Source organism: Bos grunniens, chromosome 2 (assembly GCF_055505025.1).
Source record: "Bos grunniens cultivar Pamir isolate PY7600 chromosome 2, Bosgru_T2T1.0, whole genome shotgun sequence".
NCBI lineage: Eukaryota > Metazoa > Chordata > Mammalia > Artiodactyla > Bovidae > Bos > Bos grunniens.
In genome coordinates, this window is record NC_141166.1 from 106,759,683 (window position 1) to 106,773,477 (window position 13,795).

Consider the following 13,795-nt stretch of genomic DNA (forward strand, 5'->3'; position numbering starts at 1 on the left):
AGGTAAAGTGGGCTGCTTCTCCAACATACATTCTCCCTTAGCATATTGTTTTGGGTTTATGGTAAAATCCTAAAGAATGATCACTTATTCTAAGTGGATTTATCTTCCCACAAAATGAGAACTTTTCTCATTTTATGTCTGGCTTTTCTATGGGAAAAATTATCCTATTTTTGCAGCAGAACGTTACCTGGGAAACAATGGGTTTATAACTACACTGTTGTCAAATAGATGCAAAGAGAAAGCTGTAGATAACCTTTTCAGAATGAAGAAGGAAAAATAATCCCATCTGCCATTTCACCTCATACTCAGCCTATACTCACAATCCAAGGTTGTCTAAAGCTGTATCTTTCTAGAAAGATTCTACAAAAGAATAAATGGACATTGAATTAAAGCTCTAACCTTTGAAACATATGCAACTCCTAAGTAAAATGGTGTCTCACTAATTTAGAAAAGAGGTTTTTCTTCTTCTTTTTTTTTTTTCTTCCCAGTTTGGTCTGTTATCTTGCTGAAATCAACTAAACTGAAGAGCTCATGGTGCCTCCCACTGGGCATGGAAGAACTTCATCAGATATTTCAACTAGGTCACAAGAACACCTCTCTAAACCAGAAGCTGTTCTTTATATTGTCAGGAATAATAATACTGACATCTTTTTAAAAACCTGGAACAAGATTACCCTGCAAATCAAAAGTTTTGCTCTAAGTTTGTAGAGGGTTCCTGGGTACAGTGGAATAGAAGCTCTCTAATTTTAGAGGAAAAAATGATAGCATTCATAGTTTTTACCAAACTTAACTTTTAAAGAAACATAGTTGACTTTTGGGAGAAGGCAATGGCAACCCACTCCAGTACTCTTGCCTGGAAAATCCCATGGATGGAGGAGCCTGGTAGGCTGCAGTCCATGGGGTCGCTAAGAATCGGACACGACTGAGCGACTTCACTTTCACTTTTCACTTTCATGCATTGGAGAAGGAAATGGCAACCCACTCCAGTGTTCTTGCCTGGAGAATCCCAGGGACGGCGGAGCCTGGTGGGCTGCCATCTATGGGGTCACACAGTGTCAGACACGACTGAAGCGACTTTGCAGCAGTTGACTTTTGAACCCAAATCACAATGACCTCGAAATAATCTAGTCAGAAAAAAATGAAATATTTCAGTAGCGTCTACTTCCCTAAATAGCAATGAAGTGAAGTGAAGTGAAATTGCTCAGTCGTGTCCGACTCTTTGCTACCCCATGGACTGTAGCCTACTGGGTTCCTCCATCTATAGCAATGAGGAGCATATTATTTATTTCACTTCCTTACAGAAATCAGTGAGGAAATTCTTTGCAGAACAGCAAGACTATACCCAAACCAAATAGACACATCAAAATTAAAATATGTTTACTACCTGGCAGGTATAGGTTTTATAGATTGTAAACTCAATGGAGAACAAAATTGCAATTTTCTTCATTTCCCTATAAATTAATTTAATTTCTATTTTAATGTCCCATTTTTGCCTAATGGCAGAAAATGTAATTATTTCTATGTTAGCTCAATCACTTTAATGCTTTCTCGGTTATCTCAGGCTTAGCTCAGTAAAGTTTGAGATTTCAATTTTTTGCCCTTAATATTAATCAGAGTAACACTAGTTTCAGCATCAAATACTCCCAAAAGTCTTGGTAGCTTAGTACAATGAAATTGTCTTACTCATGCAAAGATCTCTGTGGTTGTTCCTAGTTGGCAAGTGACCTTCCACATGATCATTCATGAGTCCTTCTGTGGCTCTTCTTGCCTCGAGGTACCCAAAATCAGCTAACAGACCAAAAAAAAAAAAAAAAAAACAGACATAATGAAGAGTTACACCTACCTCTTCAGCCCAGAAGAAGCACACATGACTGGTTTATTTTTATATTTATTTATATTTAGATGGTGAGGAAGAGTCACATAACTCCACCTAGATGCAATGAAAGGCTGAGAAATGTTGTTCCTGGCTCAGCGGCCATTTCTCAGATGGGAGCATAAGTTACTGTGGTCATGACGCTCTCTCGGCCTCCTTTTCATCTTTGCAGTTTAAGCGTCTTTTGAAAATATATCATCTTCTGCCAGTTATTATTTATTGAGATTAGAGAATGGAGAGGATTTAATGGCGGGGTGGGGGACCTCTCCTGGTGTTGGTGGCATGATTGATGATCTTTTGCACCTGCAGATGTGATAGTGTCCTTTGTCTTCTACCTTCAGAGATCAGAGGTATTTTGGCATAAATTTTTGAATGTCTGCATTGTAGTACCTGGAATTCAGGCCTATAATTTTACATTTTAAGTAAAAGTTCCCCAAACTGGAATAGTTCCCCATGCTCTAAGAAACATTGCTTGTATATATGAATTTTGAAAGAACAGTTTCTAATCCATTCTGACCATAGCATTTAGTTAAGCATATCACTTTGGCATTTCAGGCAGGATGTAAGAAAATACAAGGAGGAAGGTTTAGAGCCCATGTCAGGAAAGCAAATTTCTCAGAAATCCTCAGCTGACTTCTTCACGGGGCCTCGTTGGCCAGAATTGTTATATGGCCACTTATGGGTTGCGAGAGAGGAAGCTGGGAAAGATAGCTTTTAAGTTGTATTATTAGATGTTTCAAACTAAATTGGGGTTCTCTTAATAACAAAGGAGGAAGAAAAGAATAACTGTCTAATAGCACACTAATAGCACAGATAATCAGCCTGAGGTGATTATAAACTTCTTTTATACTTCCCAGGGAGCTAAGTATCAGTGGTCCTAAGTGGGTGGGCAAGGGGGGGGGATGGGGGAGAGAAAGAGGGGTGAGGAGAGAGAAAAGAGAAAGGGACACAGAGACAGAGAAACATGTAACTGAATGAAAGCAAGCTAATTTCTATTATAAGAAAATTGGGCTAATGAAGACAAAAATTCAGCTCTAGAAAAAAAATTCTAGAGAGCTCTGAGATGACCCCTAAATAGTTAAAATATGAAGGCTATTCTATAAAAATGAAGAAGTAGATTATATATCAGTAGAAACAGAGAAGTGGCCTGAAAAATATATTACCTACCTGGTGCAGGTATGATTAAATTTAGTGCCCTTGAGCCTGTGTTGGACTCGACTAGGATGAGGCTCACGAAATTCACGTGATAAGGGCCTGAGGAATCCGGTTATTTCAAGTGATCTCTTTCCTTAAGGAGCTGGGGAAAAGCAGCTGTACTTAAGTGATGCCGCAATCCAAAGTTCATGGACAATAAGTAAAATGATCAAAGCAGATGTTTTATTAGATTGGCCAGTTACTGTGTTGCCTAATGTGAATGGTGGCCAGCGCTGACAAGGTTTTCTTAGGCTCACTGTTGGGGTTTTGGGTCTATTGCTATTCTGCAGTGCATCTCTTGCTCTGAATCAGACTTCCAGCAGGAGAAAAGGAGAGGAAGGAGACAGAGACAAAGGTTGGGAGAGAGAGAGAGGGGAAGAAAATGATTGTTGCTAACGATGAATCCCTAGGCAGTCCAGAGACTTCTTTCACTTAAATCTGTTCTGTAATCTGTGGCTAATGAACCAGGTTGTTTGTGGATTTGTAATTTTGCCTTTCCATATTTTTCAGTATTGGATTCTCCTCTTAACAGGCTAGGATATATTCAAAGCAGGTGTCCTACTTCAACTAGAAAGAGGCATTCTTCAAAAAAAAAAAAAAGCTTTCTTGCCTTCTTCAGAGCTGCCATTCTTCATTAAACACACACACATACGCACACCAGAATATCTAAGCTTTTAGACAAAAAGGAGAATCATCCAGATTGGAGTATATGTGGACGGGAGGATGTTGAGATGGGTCCCTGGGAAGAAGAAAGAGATGTGTTCAATTTTTTAAGAAAAACAAACATACACAAATACAGATTTTATTAAATATAAAAACTTGGGAATAATGATATATCCTTTAAAAAGATGTTTTACTTTGTAAAAGGACACCAAATTTTCATTGAAAATATCATTTAATAGCTGCTGTTACATTTATTTTTTCCAGAACAGGCAGTGGCTTGATTAAAAAACATTTTTTTAAACCTAGTTTTAAGAGCAGCTTTACTTTATTCTCTACATGCTTATTAAATTCAAATGTAAAGATTAAGAGAAGCTGGACATCGGTAGTCTATTTGAAAATACTCTAAAAGTTATAAAAATGATATATGTTATTAATAGAGTTTAATATTTTGACCTGGTATTATATGTTTTAGTTTCCCCAGACTCTCACATTTGATTTACTACTTTATTCTTATAATAACCCTATGATAGGTGTTAAACAGATTTCAGCACTCTACCCTACCTCTCCTTGTATTAAAGAAAAAAGATGGAGAAAGTGCACACGGCTCTTCCAAGATTCCCTTAGTATTAATTTACTTTCAGAATTTATGTTTTCTCAGGATGGGCCTCTGGAGAAGGAAATGGGAAAACACTGCAGTATTCTGCCTAGAGAATCCCATGGACAGAAGAGTCTGGCGGGCCACAGTCCGTGGGGTCGCAAAGAGTCAGACACGACTGAGTGACCTAACACAACACACAGGATGGACCTCAGTTCAATAAAAAATTTTAGTGTATCAGCATATCAAACAGTCAACATACATTTTTGGTGTGCCATCCTTTATTACTTCTACAAAGTCCTCAAAGTCACTTTTAGACAGAATTCCAAATTAAGCTATTGTATTTGGAACACAGTTTTAGAAGTGCTGTCTTCAAATTGCCAGTCTTGACTCTCTCATTTTGATGCGAACATCTGTGAGTACATAGAACTCTAAATTGGTAGAGCTCCCTTTGTTTAAGGCCAGTGTTCCTTTGGGGGTAGAAAATTAAGGCTGTAAATGTCGACCTGGGTAACCCAGACCCATTTGTTCCTTTTGCCCCATTTCTTTCCTACTTTGCAACTTTTCAGTTAGAAAAAGATGTGGAAAAAGTAGATAACTTGCCTGAGGCCACATAGATATTTGTCCCTAATGAATGAAAGTTGCTCAGCTATGTCTGACTCTTTGGGATCCCATGGACTGTAGATCACCAAGCTCTGCTGTCCATGGAATTCTCCAGGCAAGAATACTGGAATGGGTTGCCATGCCCTCCAGGGGATCTTCCTAACCCAGGGATCAAAGCAGGATTTCTGGCGTTGTGGGCAGATTCTTTACTGTCTGAATCACCTAGGGCTTGGTCAACACACAGGATTTCTTGACTAGGGTAAAATAAATGAAAAAATAAATTATTGAAATGAAAAACAAACAACCTAGAATTTTTTGGTAGATATAGCTGGATTATAAAAAGTTTGCAATGTATTCCATTCCATTTAGCAAAACCTCTAAACATGTTCTTCGTAGTGACCTCATATACATTGAGTCACCCTCCTCTTGCCACCCACCGCCCCGCCACACTTTTTTGGTAACTGAAGAAGTTGATGAGAATGTTGTGCTCAGTTCACTTCAGTTCAGTTCAGTCACTCAGTCATGTCCGACTCTTTGCGACCCCATGAATTGCAGCACGCCAGACCTCCCTGTCCATCACCAACTCCCGGGGTTCACTCAAACTCACGTCCATGGAGTCGGTGATGCCATCCAGCCCATCTCATCCTCTGTCGTCCCCTTTTCCTCCTGCCCCCAATCCCTCCCAGCATGAGAGTCTTTTCTGATGAGTCAACTCTTTGCATGAAGTGGCCAAAGTACTGGAGTTTCAGCTTTAGCATCATTCCTTCCAAAGAAACACCCAGGGCTGATCTCCTTTAGAATGGACTGGTTGGATCTCCTTGCAGTGGTTAGTGTAAACATGACCGATACTTTACAAGGCATGTTCATAACTTTATTCCCTAGAGACCTAGATGCTTACCAGATCTGCATGAGGTCTTTAAGGCAGTCACTTATCTGATTCTTTGCTTCTATTAAAATGGAGCCCAGATGCATCAAGACAGTAGAACTCTGCATGTAGGGCTCTTTGCATCTTATTACACCGCAGGATACTACTAAGCAAGTATGGGGCCTCCTTGATGTAAGGTGGAAAGTACGAACAAGGAATGTTCAATCCTAACCCCACACCTGCCACGGAGAATCTCTGTTATTCAGGTCTCTACTTGGATTTTGGAAGAGAAGCTCAGGATTTCAGAGGTTGGCTCAGAACACTTGTAAAATCCAGTGATGAACAGATGTTCAGAAATGCCAACCTCTTATTATTCTGAGTAACAAATAGTCCCCAGATGATTTTTATTTTGGGGAAAAAAACCCTCAAAATTGATTAGTCAACTAGTCCAACAGCTGCAAATGTCTTCAGATTAGAAAACATTTCCCTCTTAGCAGGGGATAGGCAAGAGGGCTCCAAATGCAGGCAAATTCCACATATATATAGAACTACTCTGTCAGCAAGCTTAATTGGGTGGAAAAATTTACTCTAATTCCAGTATTAAAGAACATTATAAATCAACCAGTCATAGGATTTGGAGGTTAGAGGAAACCCCAATTTTGCAATTGCTCCACATGGCTAGCTTGATAAATTCATAATCAGATGAAACTTGACTTTGATTTGTGCTATTTAAAGAAAAGATATTTCTAGAGCACATTCCAACTCACAATCTTTCTTCACTAATGTAAGATAATTTTTAAATGTAATATGTCAATAGTTTGATATTTAATTGTTAAGCCCTCATTGTTAACCTTTAATAAGCAATAACATTTGATATATACTAATGAGTGTTAAAAACACTTACACTATTTCATTTAACATAAATTTATTTTATAAAACAGAGCAGAGGAAATATTACATACATGAAATGCCACATCTTGACCATATTCTTTCCGAATTCCTGGTTCCAGAGCAGCCAGGGCAAATATTGTAGGGTAGAAAATGGGAATAATAATGCCTCTCTCATAGGACTGTCATAAATTATAGTAGGAAATTTTGTCACTGGGCATGTGACAACCTGTCAATAGTTTTCACTTCTACCCCTCTTGCTTCCATTGGGTAAAGATGGGCATTTTGGTCCCTGGTCAGCCAGAGGAAGACTGTTTTTAGTCAACTAAACCTTCAGATTACATTAAATTGAAAATCTTCTATTTGACCTTTTTTTTTTTAACTAATTCCTTTTTCTTCTCACTTTCCTCTAATAGGAAAGGTGATCAGACTAGAAGTATCCATGTTTCCTAGGGAAAGCTTACTTTTAGCTTGTGTGGTAACCAATGACCCACTGATTGAATTTTTAAAGTATCTTAGTTTCTGATGTGTTTAATCATTTGTTGTGTACTCAATATATTGGCAAGGAATATCTATTGACTCCTTACCCACACACCTATCTTCTGGAACATAAAACTCAATCCTTTTGGAATGTTTAAGGTCTAGAGAACACATGCTGATATTATACTGTATGATCAGTGTTGGGTGCTGGAAGTCTGAAGTACATTGGGATTCAAAGGAGAACAAGATCCTTTCCTCCTTTGGTTATCTGAGATATCTTCTTGGGGAAAGTGGGATTTGGAAGGAGGAGTGGAGGTAGGGCTATCACAGGGAAGACTATGGAGAGGGTGGAGCACTTAATCATCTTTGAAGAAAAAAGAGAAGAATATTCCAGAAAGAAGGAATAGGCTGTTTATGTGGAGCCGAGCTTTTGTGTATTGTCATGATTAATCACAGGAACATATGCCAAGCTTTCATCATAAAAATATTCTCCAGGAGAATTCATCAAGTTCCATTGCCTATTAATTTCTGTCGATGCATTTTGTTTCACATCTTCAATAACAGGGGAAACTTTTTTTTTTTTAAAGAAATGAAGGCAATAAAATGAAATTCATTAAAGGACTGATTTATGTGTGATATTTTAAAACTGAGCAATGCCATTACCCCAGGCAAATTGAGTCTTTAGTTTTAGCACATTTTTAGTGTCCTTGAAATTTCTAAATGTATGACTTGACATTTTTACCTAGTGCATATCAATTGATAGTATTTTATCATCCTATACTTATCAAGAAATTATGAAGCAAAGCACTACAGTGCTGTGACATATATTTTCAATTGGAATAAAATACTTGGAGTCTGACTTTTACCATTAAATATTCTTTTCTTGTATGACCTTGAATATATTTCCCATCTGTGAATCTGTATAACTTGTATAACAATGTACAAAATAAATGAGACTAAATGTAAGTGCATCTTAATCTCTTCAAGTTTTAAAATTATGTATTTTTTTTTAAAAAATCACAATACTCTTCTATTTTCATCCTTTAAAAAAAAGCCACATTCATGATGAATGGGACCTGCACATTTCAAATGTTTTTCTTCTTAGGTAGCAAGATAATTTTTCATGGGCTACATGGCAGCTTTTAGCCCAGTTAAATCTTAATGTCAAAACCAGCATCCCAAAGAAATTTAAAAAGATAAAGGATGATTTTAAAACAATGTCTTTCTGCTCCTGGTTGGGGCTTGCAGGGAATTCTGAAATATGTATAACTTAACATTAATTTCAAGAGTTTATGAGGTTTTCCAGTTTTAAACGGCATCCACTCATATAATTGCACTTGACCTAAGTGACCTTTCATTAAAGGTAATGTATTCAAGCCTCACCACTGGGGTGGTGATAAGTGGATGCTACTTCTATGTGGAGGGTGTATCCACAGGAAGCCTAGAGCTGATGGATGGTGTCACACTTATGACTATAGCACCCAATTCCTGGTGGTACCATTACTCTCTCTCTCAGTCCCCCATCTTGAAGATTAAGCTCCCATTCTCTGTGTTAGAGAAGATGTTTGCAGGTTATCAACCAAGACAGAGCATTGATTAAGCATTGCGGATGCATCTCTATCAACAGAAACCATGGGGTGGCTGGCAGTTTTCAGAACCTTTGCAAGAAAGCTTAGAATTGGCCTCTGCATAGTCATAGTTTCTCCAGCCCTGAGAAACTCTTTCATTTTCATAAGCCTGGGTCCTAGATGTGCATGTAATTCTAGCTTACACATAAATAAATAACATCAGTGCTAACAATACATACACTTTTGTTGTGAGGTAAATTTGTCCTAAATGCTTATAGTTATACATTTTTAATTCCCTTTAGAATAAATAGAAGCAGTTCTTTACAAAGTGGTTAATGAAAGGTAAAGCCCTTTTCTTTTATTCTTCTATTTGATGAGAATAAATGTCTACATCTTCTTTAAGATTTAAGAATGTAGGAGACCCTATCTTTATTCCCTGAAGCAGATTTGAATTCTCTAGTTTTACTTTTTAATGTTTAAATGTTACTATATCAACCAAAGTAAGATCATGACTGTAAAAACTATAATTCACAATAAACCTGAAGTATATGATCATTTGAAGTTAGCCTCAGTATAGTGTAAAAACCATAGTACAACACAGTTAGGCAGACTGAAATTGAGCTTCTGGCTTCACTAATTGATATCATTATGCCTTCTGGAAGTTGCTTAAGTTTTTTGAGGCTTTGTTCTTGTCTGTTTAATGGTGATGATAATCCAAAATCATAGGGTTGTAAAATAAGATACTGAGATATGTTTGCTATAACAAAGATGTCCAAAAAAATACTATTCTTTTCCCCCCTCTCCTCCTTATGTTGAAAGTACAGGGTAGGAACTTAATGAAAGCTTCACTGAAAAAGAAAATCAAATCTTCATGATTCCTTCCTAGGTCTCCTGTTTTCCTTACTTTATACACTATCTTGAGCCATCTTGATCTCTTTTGGGGCCACAATTACCACCTCTATACTGATAGTGTTAGTTGCTCATTCATGTCCAACTCTTTGCCACCCCATGGACTATAGCCTGCAAGGGTCCTCTTCCCATGGAATTCTCCAGGCAAAAATGCTGGAAAGGGTAGCCACTCCCTTCTCCAGGGGATCTTCCTTGACCCAGGGATTGAACCCAGGTCTCCTGCATTGCAGCCGGGATTTTTATAGTCTGAGCCACCAGGGAAGCCCTATACCGATGGCCCCCATATGTTTGTTTCCGGTCCATAGCACTTTCCTATATTCCAGACTCTTTTATTTATATACTTTTTAGTAATCTCACATGCATGCTCCTGTTAAACTTTGTGTTTTCAAAACTGAATTTATCATCATCCTATCATTAAAAAATGTAATTAACAATTTTAAAAATTGCATTCTCTTACTTTGTTTCCTTTCACAGTTACCCAAGCTAAAAATTTGGGTTATAGACTGATTCCTCTCTCTTTTTCACAACAAATTGCCAAATCTTGCCCTTCTACTTCTAAAGTATCTTTGAGACCTATCAATAACTTTTCATTCTTACTGCCACTACCCTGCTTCAAGCCACCATCTGTTCCCAGATGGTGCCAGTGGTAAAGAACCCTGCCAATGCAGGAGACATAAGAGACATGAGTTCAATCCCTGGGTTGGGAAGATCCCCAGGAGGGCATGGCAACCCACTCCAGTATTCTTGCCTGGAGAATCCCATGGACAGAGGAGCCTGGCAGGTTACAGTCCATAGGGTCACAAAAGGTCAGACATAGGGCCACAAAGGGTCAGCACATCATATTGTGTCTCTTCTTTTATTGTGCTTAAACCCCCATTTCCCATTCTAATGGTTTATACAGTGCATCTTTAATATACTTTATTACAATGGGATGCACTTCCTAGATCTCTTTGAAAATTCAAGTGTTCATTGTAGTGTTGCAGCTAACAGCTCTAAATTCTGTCCTTCCCTGGGACTTTCCCTCAGCTGAAGAGAACCTACATGCACAAGTTTATACCCTCCCCAGGACAGCCGTCATCCAATGACACCTCCATTCAGAAGCATAAAATTCTAGTTTCCTGAATACAATCATAGACTATTCTGAAGGTCCATCCCTATTTCAGAGCTTCTTGTGGGATTGGCTGAAGACTTTGTTGTGATCATATTACAGCCCAACTTCCCAGCCCAGGGAGAGAGAGGTTGGGTAGTAGAATGATTTCATTGCCTCACAGGTGTTGATATTGAAAACTCTCCCCAATAAACCTCCTATATCAAGACCTCAGCCTCTGAGCCTATTTTCAAGATGTTGGGGGAGTGTGTAATTTCCTTGGCTCTGTCTCGTCTCAAGAAAAATTTGAAGCGATGGACCAGCATTACAGCTGTCAGATGGGCCACCGTTACAGCTCTCTGACAGACCAGTGTCACAGCTCCATGTTACAGCTCATTTTTATTTAGAAAATAAAGGAAAATACATCCTCGAGGCATGAGGGCATGATAACCCAAAAGACTCAAAGAGGAGAGAGACCGAGCAAGAGAGCGAAAGGGAGTGAGGGAGACACCGGGTCCTTTGGCTCCTCTTTTTACATATTTTTCTTTTCCCCCTGGGCCTGCCCTATGTAAATTGGGATTAGCCAGGAGTGCTGTTTGTTCTACCTGAAGTCCTCACTCCAGTCCTCAGACCTTCCTTTGTTCTATTTTCACAGGCTTTCCCCTTCCTTGTCTTTTAGCCACCAGCATTCTGGATTCCTTTTTCCTATTCTAACTACATAACAAAGAGAACACAATATTTGAATGAGACTCTCCGATGATGGACTGTTTAGCATTTCAGCCTCATACTGTATGACCTCTTCCCTTTGTACTCTCTCTCTCTCTCTATATATATATATTTCAATCTGGCCTGACCTAACTTCAGTTCTTCAAATATACAGTGCTCTACCTTTGAGCCTTGGCACTTATTCTTTCCTGAGCTCTCTCCTCCCTCATTCTTTTGGTCTTTGCTAAAGTGTCACTCCTTTCAGGAAGCTATTCTGATCCTTATTCTAATTAAGTGCATTTCCATTGTGTTCTGCTGTACTTCCTTACAGCATTCACCACTTTCATGTTGTATTGTTATAGCCCATGGCCATGTCTAGTCCGTATTGTTGACTGGCTGTAGGCTTTGTGCGGAAAGGGAATTATCCACTGTTGTATCTCAGCTCATTTTAAGGTGTTTGGTTTATGTTAGTCTCTCAAAAAATACTTGCTAAGTGACTGAAGGAATTAATCAATGAACAAACTGTTATTTAAGACTGGATTTAGAGTGGTTATAATTATGACATTCATGGAAGAGGAATTATCTTAAGAATGATCATATGCATTTTGAATGCTTTAGTTTTTACTGTACATACTCATATGTGTATGTTAATTCTCACACAAATAATCATGACCTCATCTATCATTCAAATGCAAGAATTTAAAAAAATTCTGTAAGGCATAGCTCTCCATGAGAGTTATTCAAAAAATGTCAGTTCAGTACCTGCTAAGAATTTATGTCTAACTATATTAAAATCTTTCGTGAAAACCTGATTTGACAAACTATCAGAACTTATATTAGGTTTCTCCTCCCCACAACCTACTTCTGTTCTGCTCTTTCCAACAGTCTGGGAAATGAAGAATCAAAATCGATCAAATACTTATGGTTTTATTAAGTGACCTAAGAAATCAAATGGCCTGACAAAGGTGTTTGGATTAGTAAATTCTCAGCCTTATGCCATAAAATGGAAAATTAGGAGGAAATTTGATGTGACTGTCAACCATTCCCCAGATTGACCACCACAAGTTGGGTTCCCTTGAAGCAGGGTGCATTGTCATTCTACTCAGCAGCTAGATTTTGAGGCATCAGATCCTCCCCTCTGGAAAAGGGTGGAATTTTCTATGTGTTTCCTAGTGACGGGGTCACTCTTACTGGCCTAGGGGAATTCTTCAGAAAAGAGGGAAGCTCTGGGTATGAAAACTGACAACAACTGAGGGACCTGCATGCTATCCTAGTAAAGGGAATTTGAGTGAGGACCATGCCTATTACTCAACATTCAAAAAGCTAAGATCATGGCATCAAGTCCCATCACTTCATGGCAAATATACAGGGCAAAAATGGAAACAGTGACAGACTTTATTTTCTTGGGCTTCAAAATCACTGCAGATGGTGACTGCAGCCATGAAATTCAAAGACGCTTGCTCCTTGGAAGAAAAGTTATGACCAACCTAGACAGCATATTAAAAAGCAAAGACATTACTTTGCTAACAAAGGTCCATCTAGTCAAAGTTATGGTTTCTTCAGTCGTCATGTATGGATGTGAGAGTTGGACCATAAAGAAAACTGAGCACTGAAGAATTGATGCTTTTGAACTGTGATGTTGGAGAAGACTCTTGAGAGTCCCTTGGACTGCAAGGAGATCCAACCAGTCAATCCTAAAGGAAATTAGTCCTAAATATTCATTGGAAGGACTGATGTTGAAGCTGAAATTCCAATACTTTGGCCACCTGATGCAAAGAACTGACTCATTGGAAAAGACGCTGATGCTGACAAAGATTGAAAGCACGAGGAGAAAGGGACAACAGAGGATGAGGTTGGATGGCATCACTGACTAGATGGACATGAATTTGAGCAAGCTCCAGGAGTTGGTGATGGACAGGGAAGCCAAGGGGTCAAAAAGAGTCAGACACAACTGAGTGACTAAACTGACTGACACCTATTACACTGTTCCCACGCTTCTATGGCTATGTCTTTAGATAGCTACAAGCCCATTCCATGCTGCTTGCTGTCTTTATCTAGACCTCAAGCCCTTCTTTCAGAATGGAGGCAAACCTGTGCCAGAATCCCCTCCATTGTCAGTGGTGATCACTAATTTTTTCTTAGAATTTACAAGTTGTCTATTGCTGACAGTCTCTTATATCTAAATTAAAAATAATTCTAGCTTAGAATTTAGCAATAATATCCAATTTACTATAAAGTCTCTCAGATATGAGGAAAGAATATGGAAGTCTAACCATTTCTTACAAAGTGTGTTAGTAAAAACAGAAATTATTTTCTAAAGCCACAATATTATACTTGCTTTTTAAATACTTGGGGACATTTTTGA

At 38.5% G+C, this 13,795-nt stretch overlaps 1 protein-coding gene across 2 annotated transcripts in view; it reads right to left on the reverse strand.

The window, feature by feature from the left end:
• Window positions 1-13,795, reverse strand: part of SCN1A (sodium voltage-gated channel alpha subunit 1) — a 224,813-nt gene that overhangs the window by 187,954 nt on the left and 23,064 nt on the right. The window contains exons 2-3 of one of the 2 annotated variants that reach the window (XR_015152755.1): window positions 3,678-3,806; window positions 1,904-2,208 (exon numbers count right to left, since the gene is read on the reverse strand). The gene's annotated coding sequence lies outside the window, so the exon portion shown is untranslated. Of the gene's footprint in view, window positions 1-1,683; window positions 1,789-1,903; window positions 2,209-3,677; window positions 3,807-13,795 lie in introns of those variants that run through there. The other variant, XM_086370732.1, reaches the window with a different exon arrangement.